A 24,046-nucleotide genomic window follows, 5' to 3' on the forward strand; every position below is an offset into this window, starting at 1 on the left:
CAATCACAGCGCGCAAAAAATGGAGAGCCATAATTGTCCCCTCCTCCCAGAACACTCTGATCAGTGCTGTCAGCCATTGAGCCGACCAGCAGACCTTTTTTGGTCATGCCACTTCAACAGAAGCTGGCCGAACGGCAGGCTTCTGTTGGAAAGGCTGACGTACACACGGGACGAATGTCGGACAGTTTCTATTGAACCGGCAGATGCCGCCTGACATTCAGCCCATGTGTACTAGGCTTTAGGCTTTAGTACCACTGTAACAATGACAAGAAAAGTCAAATAAAGAGAGAGATTAAGTAACTTTTGCAATAAACACCCTGGTCATGTGGAAAAGATGCTCTTGTTTTTAACATTTCCTTGCATGTTATTAGATGTTTTAAGTGGATTTATTTCACATGCCCTCTCATTACTTATCCCTTAGTAAATCTTGCCCATAGGTGTAAAAGAAGGCATTGCAGGCATGACCAGGGCATTTGAGGGTGATAAGATTTTACAGGCCTCAAACAAAGGCCTTAGGCCCCTTCCACATTGATCCGCTGCAGCTTCCCCAGTGAACCCACAGTATTCATGCAGATTACCCGTGTTTTGCCAAAGGTTTAAATTAGATTGGGCGGTTTTGGTGCATTTTCTGAAAGCACACGAAAACTGACCAATCTAATGGAAGTCTATGGCACAGCACAGGTAACTCGCGCAAATACTGTGGACACACTGCGCTGCAAGAAAACTGCAGTGGATCATTGTTAAAAAGGGGCGTAACTCTTCTTAACAGCTAAACATACTGTTAGTTCCAGTTGTACTTATCAATAGGGAATAAGGTATTGTTTTAGTTTTATTACGTATCATTTTGCGAGAGTTTCTAACCCTCTTTGAGGTATCATAACCCAGTAAAAGAGTAACAGTGAAACCACCAGCAATGGGTTTACTAACACTACTGGAGTATTCACTATGTATACAGTATATCTTTTATGGGTTGGGAAAATCCAATCTATTGTTTTGCTACAGTCAGGCCTCGTACACACGACCGGTTTCCTCGGCAGAATCCATCAAGAAACTTGGTGGGAGGTGTTTTTTGCCGGGGAAACCAGTCGTGTGTACATATTTCAGCGAGGAAACTGTAGAGGAACTCGACGAGCCAAAAAGAGAGCATGTTCTCTTTTTCCTTGACGGGAATGGAGAAAATTGGCTCGTCGAGTTCCTCGACAAGCCTAACAAGAACTCAACGAGGAAAACGATGTGTTTCGCCCGCCGAGTTCCTCGGTCGTGTGTACGAGGCCTCACAGTGCTTGATTAAGATGTGCTTTTCTGAGCTTATCCGCAATCATCCAATAGTCTCTTAATGAAAAAAAATCTACATGCCTAATATATTTTTAATTTCAATGCATTTATTATTAGACATGTGCACACTAAAATATTTAATTTCGGAATTTTGTTTTCGTCCGAAAAATACATTTATTTAGTTACTCCCCAAATTAGTTTTTATTTATTTTGTTTCGTTAAAAAAAGCTTTTGTCCTAAAATCCAAATTAATTAAGGTTGAATCTGTCATTGAAGGCTTACGGTGTTCGTCGAAGGTTCTAAGAAGATTCGACAAAGCAGCTAAACTGTACGCCGCCACAATCGTACATTTACGGTCGAATGCTCCGCCCACAAGCTATAGTACAATTCTAATGTTGTATGACTAGTAATAATTATATTTATTAATTATTATTATTAGTCAACCAACATTAGAACTCTTCTATAGCCTATGGGCGGAGTGTTTGACCATAAATTTACGTTTGTGGCAATCGTATGTTTTTAGCTGCTTCGTTGAATCTTCGTGTCTCTATAATGTCAAATCTTTTCTCTCTACTCGAATAATCTTAGACTAATTGAGTTTCGGATAGGCACATTCGACTGCAGGTTCGATAGACACAGATTGCTATTGTCACCGTCATGTCGAATCTTCTATCCATATCAAACTGTTCTCGCAATGAAATGAAAATAAAGCATTTTTTATGTCGGATCTTTCAGATTTCGGATTCTGCGCGTTTGTTATCTTTTGTTAAAACAAACGTGAAAATCCCAGAAATTCTGATGAAAATGCATTCGGACGAAAACGAATGCACATGTCTATTTATTATTACCCAAATGTACAAAAGACAGAGTACACTATAAATATTATAATTTCAATGTAACCTTATCTATCAGTGATGCATCCTAAACACAAAAGCATCTCAAATATTCATATGCCCTTGTGTAAACATAACAAACACTGTATGTATATTTTCAGGGTGCTAATACACAAACATTCTATAATTAGGGCAAGAAGATTATAAATATATAGAAAACAATAGCTAAATTGCAATGGCAGCAGGCCATGTAGAGAAACCATCAAGTCCTATCCCACAAAGATTAATTTCCCTGCCTGACCCCTTTCTTATACCATTTCACTGTAGACTTTTAGAGGGGACATCGTTTTCATCTTTTTCTCCTTAAAAACCGGGCCAGATGGGAATCTGAAAAAAGATTACTTATTTAATTTTTTAAGCAAATTTCACATTTGGGTCCTTTCTGTACCCTTTGTGTTAAAGTGGATGTAAACCCCCCAATTTTTTTTTTTATGTCACAATGTAGAGAATAAGATTGCCACACAGAGTTAATCCAGCGCTGAGCAATCCTCTTTTTATTGTTCAGTGAAATAAAACAGACTTCTAGATAAAGACCAAGGTCCTTGCTTGCGTGACAGGTTATTTACATATCTTGTGCACTAGCTTGCAGACATGCACAGCTTCTGTAAAGTGCACAATTCACATCCCCCTCCCCTCTCCTCCTCTCTTCTCCTGTCCAGCTCTCCCAGGATTGGCTGTCTTTCCTGTGTTTTGATTAAATGTTTTCAAAATATGGGGTGATCCACAGTTCAGTGTAAACAGTCATCAGAATATACATAGACAAGAAGCTGTGCATGTCTGCAAGCTAGTGCATGACATATGTAAATAACCTGTCACTCAAGCAAGGACTTTGGAAGTCTGTTTTATTTCACTGTACAATAAAAAGAGCATTGCTCAGCACTGGGTTTACTCTGTGTGGCAAGACTGGGCACAGATGATAGGAAATCGTATTCTCTACATTGTGACATAAAAAAAAAAATTGGGGGTTTACATCCACTTTAATATTATAGACAAGAAAAGTAGAGGGGCACCAACTGTCTCATTGCATAGTCATGTTTTTTATTGTTCAATGACAAGTAAAAACAATGTATACAGTAATACATGTGGGAGCATGAAAAGCATGTAGCGTGAACTTAGGTAACTGCACTGATATGGAAGAGAATGGAAGTTTATACGATTTCTGAGAAAATATATCATACCTTAAATGACAACCTCCATATTTACAACTCTAAATGGTCGAATTGGAACGTACCATAATACTCAATATTCTTCTCCTCTCCCTTCCCCTTTTCTTTACCATCACTACCCATACCACTTAAGATATTACTAGATTGCAATACATTTAAATACTGCTACCTGTTTGTTATTACCTTTACTGTAGTATAATGATGATTACTTTGTCTGAATAATATACTATGTACTATTCTACTGACTTTCTATTATTGATTACATTGACATTATATTTGTGCAACCTTTCATTATTATTACAATAAAAGTTTGTAAACAAAAAAAAACTGCACTGATATGTAAAAAGGATATACCACTAGGGCAAAATATATACCAAGAGAAATTAAAAAACTTGATAGAAATCACAGTAAGAATTACATAATAAATAAAGAATAAGAAATAGAAGTAATGAATACCCCATAAATAATAGCAAATATATATGTATAAAAATATATTAAAAAAATCCATATAAACATACAATCATTTGGACAACGGTAATCATCTGAACAGGGAAATAATGAGAACGCAGGTGGAATACAAAAAATATTATTAGTAAAAGTGAAGAAACTCATTTGTTTAATGGGGGAAAGGGGGAGAAAGAAAAAAATTGAGAAGAGGAAAAAGAGGGAGACAAATGGTCACAAGTAGGTAGATTCATGAGGCCCCGTACACACGACCGAGTTTCTCGGCAGAATTCAGCCAGAAACTCGGTTCAGAGCTGAATTCTGCCGAGAAACCCGGCCGTGTGTACACTTTCGGCCGAGGAAGCCGACGAGGACCTCGGCGAGGAAATAGAGAACATGTTCTCTATTTCCTCGTTGTTCAATGGCAAAAGTCGGCCCGCCGAGTTCCTCGGCGGCTTCCACACTGAACTCGACGAGGAACTCGATGTGTTTGGCACGTCGAGTTCCTCGGTCGTGTGTACGGGGCCTAAGAGTTAGGCCGGCTTATCAGTAGATAAGCCGACCTAACTCAGAATCTACGCCGACTTATGTTTAAGTGTACGCTCAAACAGAGATACACTTAAACATATCTAAGATAGGACGGCTTGCGCCGTCCTATCTTAGGTTGCAATATTTCGGATGGCCGCTAGGTGGCGCTTCCATTGCGGTCGGCGTAGAATATGTAAATTAGTAGATATGCCGATTCACGAATGTACGCCCGGCCGCCGCAGTACATTTACGCCGTTTCCGTAAGCCATTATCAGGCCTAAAGTTATTACATCTATTAGATGGAATAGCAATGTTAAAGTATGGCCGCCGTTCCCGCTTCGAGATTCTAAATTTTTACGTCGTTTGCGTAAGTCGTCCGCGAATAGCGATTTACGTCGTTTTTACGTCCACGTCGAAATCAATAGGCCCGTACGGCGTACTTAGCCGCAATGCACACTGGGAAATGTAGGCGCCCGGCGCATGCGCAGTTACAAAAGAACTTGAAAAACGTAAGGTCAAGCACAATTAACATACAACACGCCCCCCATACACACATTTGAATTAGGCGCCCTTACGCCCGCCCGCTTTAGGCTACGCCGCCGTAACATAGCAGGCAAGTACATTGTGAATCATGTACTTGCCTAGCTAACTTACGGCGGCGTAGCCTAAACACGCTAAGCTACGCCGCCGTAACTTTGCACCATTCTACCTCAATCTACCTATTGGTCTCCAAAATGTAATGAATGGAATATGGAGGCTTCTTGGAGAGTGTGCATACAAACCATAAATGACATGCACACCTTCTATAATATGCACACCACATAGGGGGATTGTAAATAAGTGGATTCCATAATATTATACAGTATGCCATTTCAGTGAAAACAAGCCTATGCAATCTAAAACGAACACTCCAGCTACTAGCTATGACATTTTTCCTTAGGGAAATATTTTGTGCAGTTTTTGTAACTTTTATTTAAAATGGCTGTAAAAAGAATCAGCAGTTGCTTTTGGAGTCATAGAGCGCTCAACAATAACACAGTGACATTGATACATCTCTTAATTCCTAGTTAAACATCCTGGTGCCAGAGCTGAATGGAACAGCATGCTCTGCAATCACTGTGCAGAAAGAGGTGTACAATACCCCAGCCCTCCTCCAATGTCATAGCAAATGAAGAGGGGTGAGCAGCCAATGCAAGAACTTGTTCCCCTGCTCAAAAGATCTTATTCACCTAAATGAAAACCTGTTTGATTCATTGCAGGGGATGTTCAGGACAGCCTCTAATTATGCAATTGAACAGGTTATTGAGATAATGTGTGGACTAAAATACATGACTGAGCAGAAGCATTTCTGCTCCCCTCCTTCTTGTCACATCATTATTAGAAAATCAGCTTTTACCAGCGATGGGTTCCCGCTGAAGAAAATTATAGGGGGATACATTTTATACAGATTCAAAACTTTTAGAAATAATTGTTCAAAGAAATAAAATATATGGCTTTAGTGTATGAATAATAAGAATTATGTTGTACTCTGTATGGCAATTCCTAGAGTCTCAATGAAAGTGTCAGGCCTCGTACACACGACCGAGTTTCTCGGCAAAAACCAGCAAGAAACTTGCTGGGAGATATTTTTTTGCCGAGGAAACCGGTCGTGTGTACATTTTCGTCGAGGAAACTGTCGAGAAACTCGACGAGCCAAAAAGAGAGCAAGTTCTCTATTTCCTTGACGGAGAAACTTGGCTTGTCGAGTTTCTCGACGGCTTCACAAGGAACTCGACGAGCGAAACAATGTGTTTCGCCCGTCGAGTTCCTCGGTCGTGTGTACGAGGCCTCACTGCCACCCCAATGCTACTGTATACACAGTGGAAGAAAGACAAGGGCTTGATTTACTAAAGGCTACTAGACTGTGCTCTTTGCAAAGTGTTGTTGCATTCTGCAGGTGCAGTTACTCCAGAGTTTAACAAATGAGGTAAAGCTTCACTTTGCAAAGAATACCCAATCACAAGGAAAATTTAAAAAAGAAACAGCATTTTTGCTTTCACATGATTGGATGATGGAAGTCAGCAGAGCTTCTGCTCAATAAATCGGAGGTCCCGTGAAAAAAAAAATATTAAAAGCCAGCAGCTACAAATACTGCAGCTGCTGACTTTTAATAAATAGACACTTACCTGTCCAGCGTGCCCGCGTTGTCGGAAGCAGAAGACGAGCAATCGCTCGTCTCTCTGCTGCCCCTGCCACCATCCTCGGTGACGGAATCAGGAAGTAAAGCCTTGTGGCTTCACTGCTCAGTTCCCTACTGCGCATACGCTAGTAGCTCGGCGCTTTCCCGGTTGGCCCCGCGGGAGTCATTCCCGGAAGTGGGTGCAAATACCTGTAATATACAGGTATCTGCACCCCCCTGAATGGTGCCAAATGTGACACCGGAGGGGGGGAGGGTTCCGAAAAGCAGAAGTTCCATTTTTGGGTGCTCTGGAGTAACTGCTCTTGCAGAATGAAACTGCACTTTCAATCAACCCCAAGGTCTTCTACCTACCTGATTCTAGATGCCACTTTTAGATACTTTTAGATATCTAACCGTCTGCTCTGTGCATAGGTGCATATTCAGTCTCATGTACTCAATATCACAACTGTAATGATACTGCTTTCCTAGAGCAGTACATTATTTGAATGTGCTATGTAAGGTTTTATGTCCTTCTAAGAGCATTGGTGCCTTTCCAATTGTAGGGTAGGACCTTTGCTGCATGTTCTGTGCTTGTGCTCCCCCTGGTGAGATATAAAAATATTTCAGCTATTCTATCATTTTAAGACATAAACAGTACTTTTCCCATGTTGCCTTTTCTTCGGTATGTCACTGATTTACGCCGGAAAAAGCCTAACGTAAACGTCGTAACTTTACTGCGTCGGACGCACGTACGTTCGGGAATTCGCGTATCTTGCTAATTTGCATACTCAACGTGGATTTCGACGGAAGCGCTACCTAGCGGGCTGAAAAAAAATGCAGTTAAGATCCGACGGCGTAAGAGACTTACGCCTGTCGGATCTAATGGATATCTATGCGTAACTGATTCTAAGAATCAGGCGCATAGATACGACGGCTCAACTCAGAGATACGACTGCCTATCTGGAGATCTCTGGAGATCGTCGTATCTCTTTTGTGAATCTGGGCCTTTGTCTGTTTTAATTGGCCGAGCTGGGATAATGAAACTCCTGTGCATGCTGAGTGTATCCTTAATGTCAAAAATAACTATTTTGGATAAATTAAGTTTCTTGGGGTTATATGAATTTGTGACTGTAGTGTTTTTATTCAAGAATTTTAAGGAACTTTGACTTCCTCATTTTACCGTTGCAGTCACCATGTCAGTCCACAGTCCAGAACAGGTGTTTCTCATGTATAATAAAGAAAAGGAACTTTGTTTATAGGTTGTTTCCATCACTTGCAGTTATAACTAGGCCATAGATGGTTCTAATCTCAGCCGGTTCAGCAGGGACTGGCTGAAGTTCAATCCATGTATGGGCAGGCTGAATGTACCCAAGTTGATTGATCGATCGGCTTTGGTACAACCAGCCTGTCAGATTTTACCTGTTATAGCTGCTAGCAGTAATCACTGTGTTGTACTGTTGGTATGGCTCCCCTTCCCACCATCGGGAGAACACAATAGCTCCACAGGAGGGATTCCCCCATCAACACTGACTGTGTTGATAGAGGAATCTAGACATTTTCTTTCCTGCAAACCGTGAAAAGAAAATTGCTCCATTTATGGCTGGCTGTTTTCATCTTTTTCTGTTTACATTGGAATATTGGGTCAGTTTGCACAAGGGTTTGTAGTGAATTTACCTTTGCAATTGGTACCATATTAAAGAAAACCAGGCATCTGAATATTCCATCCTAGGTGACTATAGCTATGGAGGTTTCGTTTTGAATTATTTATATTTGCCCTACATTTAACATAATTTACTGAATGTGACTGCCTGTTTTCCAGTTTCATTGTGTGTCAAATGTGTTAAGAGGAGTGTAAATTACTACAGAACTCTATTTTAAATACTGTGATGCCACGTACACACGACCGTTTTTCGGGTTGTAAAAAATGAGATTTTTTTAATGTCATTAAAAACGATCGTGTGTGGGCTCCAGAGCATTTTTCACGATGTAAAAAATGGGCATTAAAAATTTAGAACATGTTCTAATTTTTCGCTACGTTTTTAACGTCGTAAAAAATGGTCGTGTGTGGGCTTTAACAACGTGAAAAAAACGTGCATGCTCAGAAGCAAGTTATGAGACGGGAGCGCTCGTTCTGGTAAAACTAGCGTTTGTAATGGAGTAAGCACATTCATCATGCTGTAACAGGCTGTAACAGACTGAAAAGCGCGAATCGTCTTTTACTAACACGAAATTGGCAAAAGCAGCCCCAAGGATGGCGCCATCTGAATGGAACTTCCCCTTTATAGTGCCGTCGTACGTGTTGTACATTACTGCGCTTTGCTAGAGCATTTTTTTTTCTTTTTTTTTTTATTCCATAAATCTTTATTGAGTGTAAAATAGTGCAAAATAGAACAAGAATATACATTTTGAGCACATAAAATGTGAAACAATCCAGTACAATTTTTTTTAAAGGTGTGAACAGAACAAAAGGAATGGTACACACAAAATGCATATGCATATATGCAAATGCATATATTTTTTTTTCACGATCGTGTGTAGGCAAGGCTGTTTTAACGATCGGGTTGAAAAAAACGTAGTTTTTTCTAGACCATTAAAAAGTAATTTTTTTACAACCTGAAAAACTTTGTGTGTATGCGGCATTATGGATGCTTAAACAATAAAGTATAGGGTGCATTTAAATGTTTTACATAATACCACTTTTTCATGTCTGTTGTGTACTGTATAAATATATTCTTGACTGTTTACTGCTTTACATTACTTGATTGACTCCTTAATCACTGTAATCCAAATGGAATGTTATTATTTGGCATCTGTCAAACATGATCCTCTAGCCTGATTATTTTTTTTGGTCTAATGTCAGCACTGGACTATAAAAGTCAGCACCTCTTTTATTATGAGATGCTAATGATGTACATATTAGGCAGGCATTCATATCCTGGGTTACATGGGATAATATGAAGATCACTAGTATGGCTCCAACAAAATGTAAATATTCAGGATCATGCTTCTTGCCTGTCCTATATACCTCTGAACCCCCAAAATCTATAATATGTTTATTATTGTGCTGGTACTGACAGACACTAAGAAAAGAAACCAGAGAAGAGTGGCTTAAAAGGATGAAAGGAAACAGCATAGAATATCTGTGTAGCAGTGCTTAGTGCCATGAATGTGTCTTGTGTAAAGCTTAGGGATCAAAGTAGCAATGAGTGGAAATGCAAGTCCCTAAAAGCTATTAAACTGATAAAATGCCAGAGAAGTTCAGTCCTTGTATTAGAACATATGGATGTCTAAATTATACAATATGAGGTGTATTTTAATTAATTTTGCCAACAAAAATTAACAATGTACGTGCATACCTCACGTTTAAGTACACAATGAGGTTTATTTACTAACGCTGGAAAGCGCAAAATCAGGCTCACTTCTGCACAGAAACCAATGAGCTTCCAGGTTTTATTATCAAACTTAATTGAACAAGCTGGGATTAGAAACTCATTGGTTTATATGCAGAAGTGAGCCTGATTTTGCACTTTCCAGCTTTAGTAAATAAACCCCATTGTGTACTTAAATGTGGGGTATGCCTGTAGTCTGTGTTATCTGATGTATTTCTACATGGCACAGTCTCAGTTATATTAAATAAAAACGGGATATATTGCTGAAGCAGAGAGTGCACAGGTATGGACTACGACTTTATGGCGGACACATCGGACACTTTTGACACATTTTTGGGACCATTGTTATTTCAACAGCGATTAGTGCTATAAAAATGCACTGATTACTGTGAAAATTACACTGGTTAACCACTAGGTGGCGCAGAAGAGGTTAAGTGTGTCCTAGAGAGTGATTCTAACTGTTAAGGGGAGGAGCTACCTATGATACATCACTGATCCCTTTTCCCGATCACGGGGAACAGTAGATCAGTGACATGTCACTATGCAGAACAGGGAAATGTCTTGTTTACAAAGGCATCCCCCTGTTCTGCCTTTGCCGACCGCAATCACAGGCCACCCGTGAACATGGAGTTCCTGAGACCCGCGAGCGCACTCACGAGTGGGGAGGGTGGACAACACGGTTCACATAAAAAAAATCTGAAAAGGTGAACTTTAAATAAAAATAATGAAGCAATCAGAAAAAGGCAGGTGTACTAAAGTACTGTAAACTGTCCTTTTGTAAAACTGAAGAAATACAATACAATTTAAAGTAAAAATAAATTGTGCACTCTTTCTAGCCAGTGCTTAATTAACCACTTGCCTACTGTGCACTTAAACGCCCTTCCTGTCCTTGCCAATTTTCAGCTTTCAGAGCTGTCGCACTTTGAATGACAATTGCACGGTCATGCTACACTGTACCCAAATGACATTTTTATAATTTTTTCAAACAAATAGAGCTTTCTTTTGGTGGTATTTAATTTTTACTGGGGTTTTTATTTTTTGCTAAACAAAAAAAGACTAAACATTTTGAGAAAAAAAAAAAAAACAGTTTTCATAATTTGTTATAAAATTTTGCAAACAGGTAATATTCTCCTTCATTGATATGCACTGATGAGGCTGTACTGATGGGCACTGATGGGGACTGATAGGCTGCGCTGATGGGCACTGATAGGCACTGATAAGGTGGCACTGATGGGCACTAATAAGGCGGAACTGATGGGCACTGATGAGGAGGCACTGGTGGGCACTGATAGGTGGCATTGGTAGATGGGTTTCCCAGCCTTTCCAAGGAATTCTGGGTTCCACGGGCCCTCCCGTCACAGAGATGATTGATAAGTTAGAGTGTCCAATGCAGAGACTTTTGATGAGACTAGATTTACCCTAGTTTGATTAAGGCCGTGTACACATGATCAGTCTAAACCGATGAAAACGGACTGAAGGACCGTTTCATTGGTCCAAACCGACTGTGTGTGGGCCCCATCGGTCAGTTATCCTTCGGTCCAAAAATATAGAACTTGCTTTAAAATTCAACTGATGGACACCTAACCGATAGGTCAAAACCGATGGTTAGTACGCAAAAGCATTGGTTAAAAACCCACGCATGCTCAGAATCAAGTCGACGCGTGCTTGGAAGCATTGAACTTCATTTTTCTCAGCACGTCGTTGTGTTTTACGTCACCACATTGGACCCGATCGGTTTTTTAACTGATGGTGTGTAGGCACATCAGACCATCAGTCAGCTTCATCGGTTAACCGATAAGAACGGTCCTTTGGACCGTTCTCATAGGATGGACTGATCATGTGTACAGGGCTTAACACTTCAGGAGCAGAAATCAAGCTGCATGTAGTTAACATTGTGCTCTTTTTGTCGTTGCTAAACTAAAAGACTAGAAATACCCTTCCAGGTTAGAGCCTTCAGAGCCTTCCATGTGTTCTTCTGAGTACTGGGTATTGGAATCACCATTATATAAATATATATGTGTGTGTCAAATTTCTGTAATGACATTTCATCTAACTATCCAAGTAAGCAAAGTATTCAATGTAGTAATAAACATTACGGTCAAGATTCCACCAAATATAAAAAAAAACACAATTGGTAAGTCAATAAAGTGGAAAACCCAAATATTTTATTTAGCTGCGAATAGACTAGGGTTAAAACCCCTTTAATTTTCTTTCTGCCTGTATTCCTTTGGGCCATTTCTCTTCATTTTCTGTCCTGAATACATCACAATAAGTGAAAGGAAATCTCCTCATAGTGATTAAAATTCCCCTCTTAGACAACTGTCACCAGAACCTCATCCCCATAAGAAATCAGACGAAGGGTAATAGTACTGTCAGCAGGCTTTATAACATTGCACAGTACTAACATTGTAACATGTTTCAGGTACTAGGGCAAGATGGGCAGCTATTTACAGTAGGTATGTTTCCAAAAGAAGCAGTGGAATAAACAACGGGCCATTTAAAAAAAATTCTAGTGCAGCCCCAACATTGCATGTGATGTCTGATTAATGCAAGTGTGTACTGAGCCATTCCTACCTTGTGCTTGAAAATGCCTGTCATGCCGCGTACACACGACCATTTTTAATGTCATGGAAAAAACTATGTTTTTCTCAACGTGATTCTTGTCAAACCTGCCTTGCATACACACGATCGTGAAAAAAAAATGCTTGAGCAAAGCGCAGTGACGTACAACACGTACGACGGCACTATAAAGGGGAAGTTCCATTCGAATGGCGCCACCCTTTGGGCTGCTTTTGCTGATTTCGTGTTAGTAAAAGTTTGGTGAGAGACGATTCGCACTTTTCAGTCTTCGCGCTTTTCAGTCAGTTACAGCGTGACGAATGTGCTATCTCCATTACAAATGCTAGTTTTACCAGAACGAGTGTTCCCGTCTCATAACTTGCTTCTGAGCATGCGCGTTTTTTGCTCGTCGTTAAAGCCTACACACGACCGTTTTTGTTAAAAACAACGAGAAAAAGTAGAGCACGTTCTAACTTTTTAATGGCCATTTTTTACGACGAGAAAAATGCTCTGGAGCCTACACATGGTCATTTTTAATGACCAATTAAAAAAAAAAAAATTTTCTCGTCATGAAAAACGGTCGTGTGTATTAGGCTCCACCTTTCAGTATACAATTCCTTTAAATTTAAAATATGTACTTTAAATGAATTATTAACGCAAGGGGAGCATATAACTTTTTTGGTTCACTTAGTGGCCTTGCTCTTCAAGTGCTTTCTTCGGTAACCAGAAGATTTGATGACTTAATACATTTTGAAAAAACAATACATATATTTTTTATAGCATGATGTAGCATTTGATTTTATCATTCTAAAGCATTACAGACAATGCAGCTTTAGTGACTTTGGATGCCCTTACAGGATACAAACAGTTTGGTGATTTTCAGTAATAGTTTTGTTACATCTTTAGAGGCCTGTGGAGTGACTGTGGTGCATTTAGAGGAGGAAGAAATCCTTCAAGTGGCATACCTGAGCTGTAGTACAGAATACATGAGGAAACCATTCCCAGCCAGCATGCAGAGTTGAGGAATACTGTGAGAAAAAAAAACTAAACATAAGAAAACAAGAAATAGATAGAGACTTTGATTTAGCCTAGTTTGTTAACTACTGATTGGCAAGGTGCCCAAAATGCAGATGCCCTATTTCATCTACAAAGAAGCATGCCAATGGATTTGGCACTACAAAGCTTATGGTGGCAATGGCAGTGCCCATTGCATATCTAGGTTTGGAAAAGGTGAGGAGGGGAATTCTAATGCCCCAGCTTCTCATTGTCACTTCTTAAGGTGAATAGGTAACAGACATTTCAGAAGAAGATTGTACTATTTTTAGAGGATTGTATTGTTTCACAGACTGGTGACAGCAATGTATCAAGAAACACACAACTGTGCCTCAAAAGTTGTTTGTGAATATTGTGTCAGCAGAACTAGCAGTGACTAAGAAAGAGACAAGGGCAAAGTGGTTCTACTGCAGCAACTACTCCTCTCCTATTTAGAGAACACCTTCCATTCTGTGAAAAGCATGCAAGGGTTTTTCTGAATGGACTAGGGGAGGGGATGGGTAGATAAATGATAGAGTTTCCCCTGACAGCCATTTGGTCCCAGGAGAGCCTTAATGGGGTTGTAAAGGATTTTTTTCCCCCTAAACAGCTTCCTTTACCTTAGTACAGTCCTCCTTTACTTACCTCATCCTTCCATTTTGCTTTTAAATGTCCTTATTTCTTCTGAGAAATCCTCACTTCCTGTTCTTCTGTCTGTAACTACACACAGTAATGCAAGGCTTTCTCCCTGGTGTGGAGAAAGCCTCTTGAGAGGGGAGGGGGCGAGCAGGAGTGTCAGGATGCCCACTAACACACAGCTCCTTTCTCAATCTGAAAAGTAGAGCGTGTCCTGACCCTCCTGCTCGCCCCCCTCCCCCTCAAGAGGCTTTCTCCACACCAGGGAAAAAGCCTTGCATTACGGTGTGTAGTTACAGACAGAAGAACAGGAAGTGAGGATTTCTCAGAAGAAATAAGGAAAAAGCAAAATGGAAGGATGAGGTAAGTGAAGGAGGACTGCGCTAAGGTAAAGGAAGCTATTTAGGGGGGAAAAAAATCCTTTACAACCCCTTTAATTAGAGATAATGTAAGTAACTGGTGGTGTTTACAAAGAAAACATTTCCTGGAGTTCATATTTAGGTGCCTAGATCTTTAAGGCCCCGTACACACGAGAAACCCGGCCGTGTGTACACATGTTCTCTATTTCCTCGTTGTTCAATGAGGAAAGTTGGCTCGCCGAGATACTCGGCGGCTTCACACTGAACTCAACGAGCAAAACGATGAGTTTTGCCCGTCAAGTTCCTCGGACGTGTGTACGGGGCCTAAGTGTAGGCAAGCTGAAAATCAGACATACTTTTTTACCTAACAATTTGTTCAGTTTTGATTATTATTTATCTGACAAAGAGAAAAGAGTATGCTTTATACACTCATCAATGCCTATGCAAGTTTATAAATGTTCACATCTAATGATTCTTTTGAATACTTTTTAGATAATATGCATCGGTAATCATTTAAAAGACAAATTGTAGTTACACACAATCATTAAATGCATGCTATGTGGTTTAAACAGACTATACACATACATTCATTGATTTTGGATGATTTGATTTTCTTATTTTATGTAGAAGAATTTTCTTTTACGTACCACACGTTTCCTGGTTTATGGAAATAATTGCAATGAAAATGATGATGCTTTTTAAAAGATCTTTATTTATGTTTTTATCCTTCTGCATGCCATACAAGATTGAACCAGAAAAACTGTTTTTTTTATTTTACAGCACATACTTTAAAACTATTGAAATTTATCCAGATTTATGTTGTATATTCAGCCTGTCCAATTGCTTCTTTTTTTTATTTGACTTTCAAAAATAGATTGCTTGCAATTGAAGATGCACTCTCATATGGCTCAGTGTCTGTAGACACAGTCAATATATGCAGACATCTGGATTATTAACCAATTCCCCTCTAAAGCTTTTTTTATTTTATGATATGATCTGCATCATTGACTATAAAATTACTTAAAATCCCCATAACATTATATTATTTTTGAATGCAGAGGCCCTGTAGATGATGGTACTGTAGTTGCATTATTTTCTCTCACATTATTCGTGCAACTCTTTATCAAATCTTTTGAAAAAAAAAACACAAAAATTAATTTTATTGCACACAAACACAATTTATTCACCAAATGTTTGTACACAATTAAAGATGAGGTGGTGTCAAGTAAATATATACCAAATATGTCAAGTCAAAAAACTGTGCGTTCCCGAAAAATGGCAAAAAATTACAGTACCCCAAATTATCAATAGGTGGCACTTCAAATGCCTTTACAGCTTATCATTTCAGAGTAAACTGTAAATGACGACCGTAGAATAATTGCTCTCACTCTAAAATTCATGGTGGTGATATATAACATATGATATATAAGATGCTACTGCAGTTATGAGCTTTGTTTTGGTTAACCACTTACCCCCCGGACCATATTGCTGCCCAAAGACCAGAGTACTTTTTGCGATTCGGGACTGCGTCGCTTTAACAGACAATTGCGCGGTCGTGCGACATGGCTCCCAAACAAAATTGGCGTCCTTTTTTTCCCACAAATAGAGCTTTCTTTTGGTGGTATTTGATCACCTCTGCGTTTTTTATTTTTTGCGCTATAAACAAAAATAGAACGACAATTTTGAAAAAAAATTAATATTTTTTACTTTTTGCTGTAATAAATATCCCCCAAAAATATATAAAAAAACATTTTTTTTCCTCAGTTTAGGCCGATACGTATTCTTCTACATATTTTTCGTAAAAAAAAATCGCAATAAGCGTTTATTGATTGGTTTGCGCAAAAGTTATAGCGTTTACAAAATAGGGGGTATTTTTATGGCATTTTTATTAATATTTTTTTTTACTAGTAATGGCGGCGATCAGCGATTTTTTTTCGGTATTGCGACATTATGGCGGACACTTCGGACATTTTTGACACATTTTTGGGACCATTGGCATTTTTATAGCGATCAGTGCTATAAAAATGCATTGGATTACTATAAAAATGCCACTGGCAGTGAAGGGGTTAACACTAGGGGGCGGGGAAGGGGTTAAGTATGCCTGGGTGTGTTCTTACTGTGGGGGGGGGGGGTGGCCTCACTAGGGGAAACACTGATCCTCGGTTCATACATTGTATGAACCGAAGATCAGCATTTCCCCTGCTGACAGGAACGAGAGCTGTGTGTTTACACACACAGTTCCCGTTCCCCGCTCTGTACCGAGCGATCGCGTGTGCCCAGCGGCGATCGCGCCCGCCGGGCACACGCACGGGAGTCGGGGGCGAGCGCGCGCCCCTAGTGGCGGCTAATAGACAGGACGTCATATTACGTGCTCTCGCCTAGGAGAGCCACCTTGTGGACGTATTTCGGCGGTGCGCGGTCGGCAAGTGGTTAAAGAAGTAGTTCACCTAAGAAAAAAATGCACATATTTTTAGAAAAAAATGTGCATATACAATTTTTTTCACAGAAACTTGCAAACCATTGCACCCACGATCAGTGGATGGCAGATGTAATTCCAGGCTCTTGAAGACCCTTCCCCCAGCTATCCAACTAAAAGCCCTACCTCAGTACAGGCTTTCAGTTGGAGAGCTGAAGGAAGTGACAATTGGGATTATAGCACTTGTAATCCATTGTGAACTACAAATCTGCCGGCTGCAGTGGAAGATTGAACTTTTCGTTTATTCATTCACAGATCTATAAAGTAATGCATCTGTCCTGGTGCAGCCTCCCACAGCAGCGCCCCTTTTTAAAAGTGACAGCAGCTGTGGGGCAGCAGAAACCTCAAAAGCTGTCACGGGGTGTTCTGTGGGCAACATGTTACACCCTAAATGCATTATATGTTGCAAAAGGTGGAGTTAGTGTTTATAGAAAACCTGTGCTTTGTTCAGTTAGCGCAAAGCAGTAGGTTTGCTTTCAACTTCATTTTCCATAAGCATAGACTTAAGCTGGCCATAGATGGTTCAGCATGGGCCAGACAAAATTCAAACCATCTATGGGCAGGCTGATTGTACCCAAGGTGATCCACTGATGGACTTGGGTACAATCAGCATTTCAATTTTTTACATGCAATTATTGCCAGTGGTTTCAGCCACTGTTACATAGCAGTAACTACTGTATGCTCCCTGCAGCCAGTGTTGCCAACCGCCCATTACGGGCAGCCCGTAAAAATGGGCCCTTTTTTCCCCGGTTGGCAATACTGCCTGCAACTCTCCCAACCCAACCCCCAACCCCCCCCCCCCACAATAGCACAATAACTCTGCGGAGGGATTCCCCTATCAACACTGTGGTGATTTTCTCATAGTTGCAGGAAAGAAAACCGCATTATCTATGGCCTATCCAGACTTCCCTTTGCTGCCCCACTCCTCTGTTGAAAACCAGAAGCTGAACAAAATGTTTTGTACATCTAGATATGGAGTAATATGTGAACTGTGTAAGCTTTGACTCTAATGATTTGAAACGTTCATAGGGCTTTCCTTTCAGTCCCAGGCAGTTGACTGGAGGGGTGGGAGAGTAAAGCCTCATACACACGATCAGATTTTTGGATGACCGTTCGTCCGTTTTTTGTTGCATGCTAGTCTCATGTCGAAAGTTAAGAGGTTACTAACCATACGAAAATTTTCGTACGACACAATACAACTTCAGGAGTAATGTAGTGTGTTGAATGGTTTAGTATGTGTTCTTTAGTTTCTGAGCATGCGTAGTCTTGATCTTATGATTTTTTTGGGACGAAAACCGTACTAATTAAACAAAAATTGGACGTTGTGTTCATGACTTCTGGTTTTCGTATTATGTGTGCGGGCTTTAAAAGTAAGGTATAAATACATGCCTGTGGAAGTCTGCATTAAAGTTAATCTTGTCCTGTATGGCTTGAAACACTTGAACACCAATAAATACATTTGATCTAAATAATATGATATAGGGAACTTAAAAAATGTGTATGATTATTTTAGCTTTTTGATAAACATTATACATATAGATTTTATGTTAACAGGACGTGTTTTTCTTTTTTCTTTACTTTTCATTATCTATGCTTGTCAGTACAGAGAACTTTAGTAATCTCAAAATGTCACGCATCAAATATGCACTTCTAATCGATGGTGTTCTTTTGCATGGGTGTTCACATTTAATGTGACATATTTCAAGAATGGTTAGTGTGTATGCTATTATGATGGTCTAATATTTTGTAGATAAGCATTTTGAAATTTGAAATTTTGTTACAAGCTAAATACATAAACATTTGGAATCTAGCGTGCCTATTTAAATGATGCTGGAAGCGAGCTACAGTGCTCTAGCAACAGGACAGGACAGGGCACAGATAATCTTTAAAAGATACACTTTCAAATTTTGGGACGGTGTCAATTCACATATGCCTTGCCTTGAAAAAGTATTCATACCCCTTGAAATTTTTCACATTTTGTCATGTTACAACCAAAAACATAAGTGTATTTTATGTGATAGACCAACACAAAGTGGCATATAATTGTAAAGTGGAAAGAAAATGATAAAAAGGTTTTTTTTTTACAAATAAATATCTGAAAAGTGTGGTATGCATTTGTGTTCAGCCCCCCTGAGTCAATATTTGTAGAACAACCTTTCACTGCAATTACAGCTGCAAGTCTTTTTTGGTTATGTCTCTACTAGCTTTGCACATCTGGAGAGTGAACTTTGTCCATTCTTCTCAAGTCTTGGCACAGATTCTTAATTTTATTTATGTCTTGACTTTGACTGGGCAATTCTAACACATGAATATGCTTATATCTAAACCATTCCATTGTAGCTGTATGTTTAGGGTTGTTGTCCTTCTGGAAGGGGTATTTCCACCCCAAACATGTTTTCTTCTCAAATTGCCCTGTATTTGGCTCCATCCATCTTCCCATCAACTCTCACCAGCTTCCCTGTCTCTGCTGAAGAAAAGCATCCCCACAACATGATGCTATCACCACCATGTTTCACGGTTGGGATGGTGTGTTCAGGGTGATGTGCAGTGTTAGTGTTCCGCCACACATTTCATTCTGTTTTTAGTCCAAAAAGTAAAATTTTGGTCTCACCCGACCATAGCACTTTCTTCCACATGTTTGCTGTGTCCCCCACATGGCTTTTCGCAAACTGTAAACAGGATTTCTTATACCTTTTTGTCTACAATGGCTTTCTTCTTGCCAATCTTCCATAAAGGCCAGATTTGAGGAGTGCCTGACTAATAGTTGTCCTGTGGACAGATTCTCCCACCTGATTTGTGGATCTCTGCAGCTCCTCCAGAGTTACCATGGGACTCTTGGCTGCTTCTCTGATTAAAGCTCTCCTTGCCCAGCCAGTCAGGTTAGGTGGATGGCCATGTCTTGGTTGTTTTGTAGTTGTGCCATACTCTTTGGAATTTGCACCCTTGATGTCTCCCCTCCTCTCCAAAGGTGGCTTGTCAGGCACACTCATGTTAGATCAGCTCTGAAACTGGAAGTGACCAAATTCTAATTGCTTTCAGCTTCACAGAGGAGATCAGAGAACAGGCATCCAGCCTGAAAGCTTACTGTGGTCCTGGGTTTCTTGGTGGAATGGGAAAGGCCAAGAATGGGGGCAGGTGGCGGTGGAAGGGGGCCCTACTGAGCTCTGTAAAAGTGATTGAGCAACTGTAAAGCCGCCCAAATCACTTTTACAGGAAAGTCAGTTACCGGATTTAAAAAACAGTAGCAGGATCACAGCTCTTGGTTCTGGCATAAGCCGCTTGTTGCGCACAATGTTTAAAGATGTACCCTGGGCAGAAAGCAGCTAAAATGTGAACTTCACCTTTACAGCAGAACTAAAGGCAAAAATCTCACCTCCTTTCTAACGATCCGAGTCCTCACCTGCACTAGAAGTTAGTCATCCTGGTTCACATGGACTGTGCTGGTAATGTAAGCTGAGATGTGCATAGATCAGTTTACTTGCAGCAGAAGTCTGCGAGCAAACAGGTAGGTATATTAGAGGCATTGCATGTCTCTTCTGCAATAAGAGCCTGCCTGCTCACAGTTTTTTGTTAAATGCCTTGTGCTTTAAGCTTTAGCACTACTAGTTGAAAGCCTGCTAGCAGGTTGTTTTAAAGTGACTGCCAGCACTCCCATTATGATCTTTGTTTAAGCTCCCAAACTTCCCAAGCAAGCTGAGGGTTGCTTTAAAGAGGGGGTCGGCAACCAGTTGATTGCGATCTACCCTTTGACTGTGGGCAGCCAACGCGAACACATTCCTGCTTTACTGATCCTTTTCTACTGCTTTCATCTTCATTGTAGAGTAGAGAGTGGGAGGCAGCACAGTGCTTAAAGGAGGTTTGGAGTGGGAGCTTCCTCCGTTAATCAGCAGGTGATTGGTTGCTGGGTGGTCTTTGCAGCCAATCACCAGCTTGTTAAAGAGGAACTGCAGTCTGCTCACATAATTTGTAATAAAAACATATTTTCCATTCTAAAGCTTCCCGCCAACCACTTGCATCTTATTTTATATATACTGTGATTCTGTACTTGCCGAATATGTTGCAGAAATCTCCCTCCACTAAGTCTGGCTGCATCCATTTTAACTGTGGGCAGCTAAAACTGCTGCCTGTTCACTGGCAGAAGTGTCTACCCAGCTCTCCAAGACACTCTTTAGACTTCACCCAGGCAATCACCTTCCTGTTCCACTTTCCCTGGATATACCCCCCAGCAGGCCTTCAGAAAGTTCAGGCCTCAGGCCTGGGCCTCTCTCTAGCAACACACTCTTCTTAGATAGCAGGTCAGAGAGGCAATTGAAACCTCAGCAGCAATAAACACCCTCCTCAGGCAAACCCTGGAAGGCAAGATAGCATTCCAAGGTTAATCCCAATTATGCACACCCCTCCCTGAATTGTACAACCATCAATAAACCTCTTAGTTTTTCACTGTCAAGGCAGTAAGCATGTGAAACTCTCTTCCACAATCGTGGTGTTGGCAGGAAGTATTAATAGTTTTAAAAGACTCTTGGACATGCATCTTAGCGAAAACAATATACAGGTATTTGGGGGAAAAAAATTTACACACACACCAACGCAGGTTGAACTGGATGGACTATTGCCTTTATATAACCTTACCAACTATGTAACTTTGTAGTATTATGGTAGTATGGTTATTAGATCTTCTTACACTACTGACATAAACACTTCCAACCAACAGGCAGAACAAACAATTATACTGAGCTTAGGGAAAATCTGAAGAAAGCAGAACTATCAAACTATGCTCCAGCTGACCAAACCTTAAGCTGGCCATAGGTGGATTAAAATTTGTCCGGTTCAGCAGGGACTTTCGATCCATGTTAGCCGAGGCTGCTCAACAGAAGTTGATCTATTGATTAACTTCTGTTAAATGGACCTGTTGGAAAAAGCCACACTCGACCAGTGGCTGTAGCCAATGGCTTCACCGCTGCTTTGTGTATTTCGACAGTATATTAGCCCCCCTCCCCCACTGGCAGTATACAATAGCACAGCAGAAAGGATTCCCCCATCCACCTCCAATGTGTGGCTGGGGAAATCAGTTCAGTTTTTTTATTCAGCTGGCTAGCTAAACAAAATAATTTTAGCCACGTATGGGCAGCATTAGGGTTGGGACCCTATCGCTTAGGGCAGGATCCCTATACAAATACTTTACAAAAGTAGTTAAAACACAATCATGTGTCTATAACAAACCAGAAAGACAGACAATGAAACTGCTGTTAAATAGGTTTTACTGAAAAGGCAGTAAGAATAAGTACCGTCAAGTGTAGGATTTGACGCTAATAGTTAATTACAGTGATGCAACAAAGAATAAATATTCACAGAGAATAACGGAAATAGTTATTGGTGATAAATATTTTCTGGATCTATAGTATGGAACAAACATGAAGCCAGAACTCCTGTTGTTCTTGAGTCAGTGGGCCGAAATATATTGAGGTAAAACAAAAGCAGGACATCCAGACAGCTAGCATTTTTAGAAAGAGAGATCTGTAGCACCAGCTTATGTATTTCTCTTACTACAGGTTTACTTTGGCTGATCATTTGGGTATGTATACAACCTGGCATCATGGTGTCATAAAGAAATGGAGAAAAACTTGAATGTAACAATGGTTTATTTGTTGTTTGCTACTTATATGATGCCAAATCCAATTCTACTGATTGGTTGCAGGAATATTTAGGTACATACACTGGAAGTCATTCATTTGCATTTTTTGCATTTCTCTGTTCCTGCCTACTAATTAGCAGATGAATTTTGATGTGCTAATTGATATCCAGTCAAGAAACAGCTGTGTGCTCCAGCTGTCTGCGTTTCATCAAGACCTATCTATGAGAGGATCGTGGGGGGTGGGCAAGCAAAGAATCCTTTGACAAATTGATTTAACTAGAGTGCAAGGCCTTAGGGGAGCCGCACAGTACACTGTCACTACGGTTGGCTGCTGCCACCCTTGACTCCCCTAACAGTGTCACAATGTAAACCCAGTGATCTCTTTAATGCATCCACTAGACTATATCTAATTACTTCTCAAGCAGTTTTACTTTAATCACCTTTGCTTGTCCTAAGAATGTTTTTCTGATGAACTTTTTTAAAGGTAAAGCAGGCAAGTTGTATATTTTTTTCAGCTTTCTAAATTTCATTCATGTTAAAAATGAGAAAACATTGCTGTTTTTTTCTAGAATAAGTAGTGTCTATTTAGTATATTTACCATGCTGGCTGACTTTGTAATGCTAATAGGCTGTAGCCAGGACTGTAACATATTGCATAGCCTACACAAACATTGGGAGCAGAGATATGCATTTTATATTCTGCACCTCATGTTTATTTATAAAGGTTTTTGTTTATTTTAGTAATGCCCTACTTCCCTCGGACATTATTTAGTGCATGCATTATCATCCGTTAAATACATATTTTAAAACAGTAGCTGAATGAAGCACAGATATATAATTAATCAGTGTCATAGGTCTGCAATAGCAGGATGCCGTTTCCGCTTGGTCTGTGGCCCAGTGCTGAATAGATGAGTACAGTAGCAGCAGGAAGTTAAACCGACATAATAATTTACAGTATTCATATAGTAACATCTCAGGACTGTTTATTTATGAATAAGATTGTTAAAGAATTAGAACCTGGTCAGCAATCCTAAAGCAGAGTCTATCTATGCACAATAAATCCTATGTTTAAAATGAAAAATCATATAAACAAACATTGTAACCCTTCCTGAGAAATAATAGTTGCTCTAAAAGCATTAGATATCCTCTGACAGCATTGCCATCAAAGCACTTCAAAGCACTTCAGTTAAGCAGCTAAATACACAATGTAATACACACACACAGTTACGTAATACCTAATCCGATTCAGACAGTCTTGTGGTTCACACACATCTGCCACATTGCATACTGTAGCCACACAGGTAATGGGCCTCTTTTCTGGTCCGGTTTTTCCTTTTCTTGTGTTTTATTCTTTACTCTCAAGGTGTTCATTGGACAAACAATTTGCATCATCACATTGTTAAGACGGCAATGAGTGGTCAGGTCACACAAGAAGGAGTAACCAGCTTAACCATACAGAGATGCAAAGGAGGATGAATCAAAAACTATTTTTATTTTTTT

The 24,046-nt window shown here is 40.0% G+C and overlaps 1 protein-coding gene across 9 annotated transcripts in view; it reads left to right on the forward strand.

Annotated features, from left to right (window-relative positions):
• LOC120940557 (poly(rC)-binding protein 3-like) overlaps positions 1-24,046 on the forward strand; it is a 264,353-nt gene that overhangs the window by 111,272 nt on the left and 129,035 nt on the right. The gene's annotated exons all lie outside the window — the stretch shown is intronic.

Source organism: Rana temporaria, chromosome 5 (genome assembly GCF_905171775.1).
Source record: "Rana temporaria chromosome 5, aRanTem1.1, whole genome shotgun sequence".
Classification (NCBI taxonomy): Eukaryota; Metazoa; Chordata; class Amphibia; order Anura; family Ranidae; genus Rana; species Rana temporaria.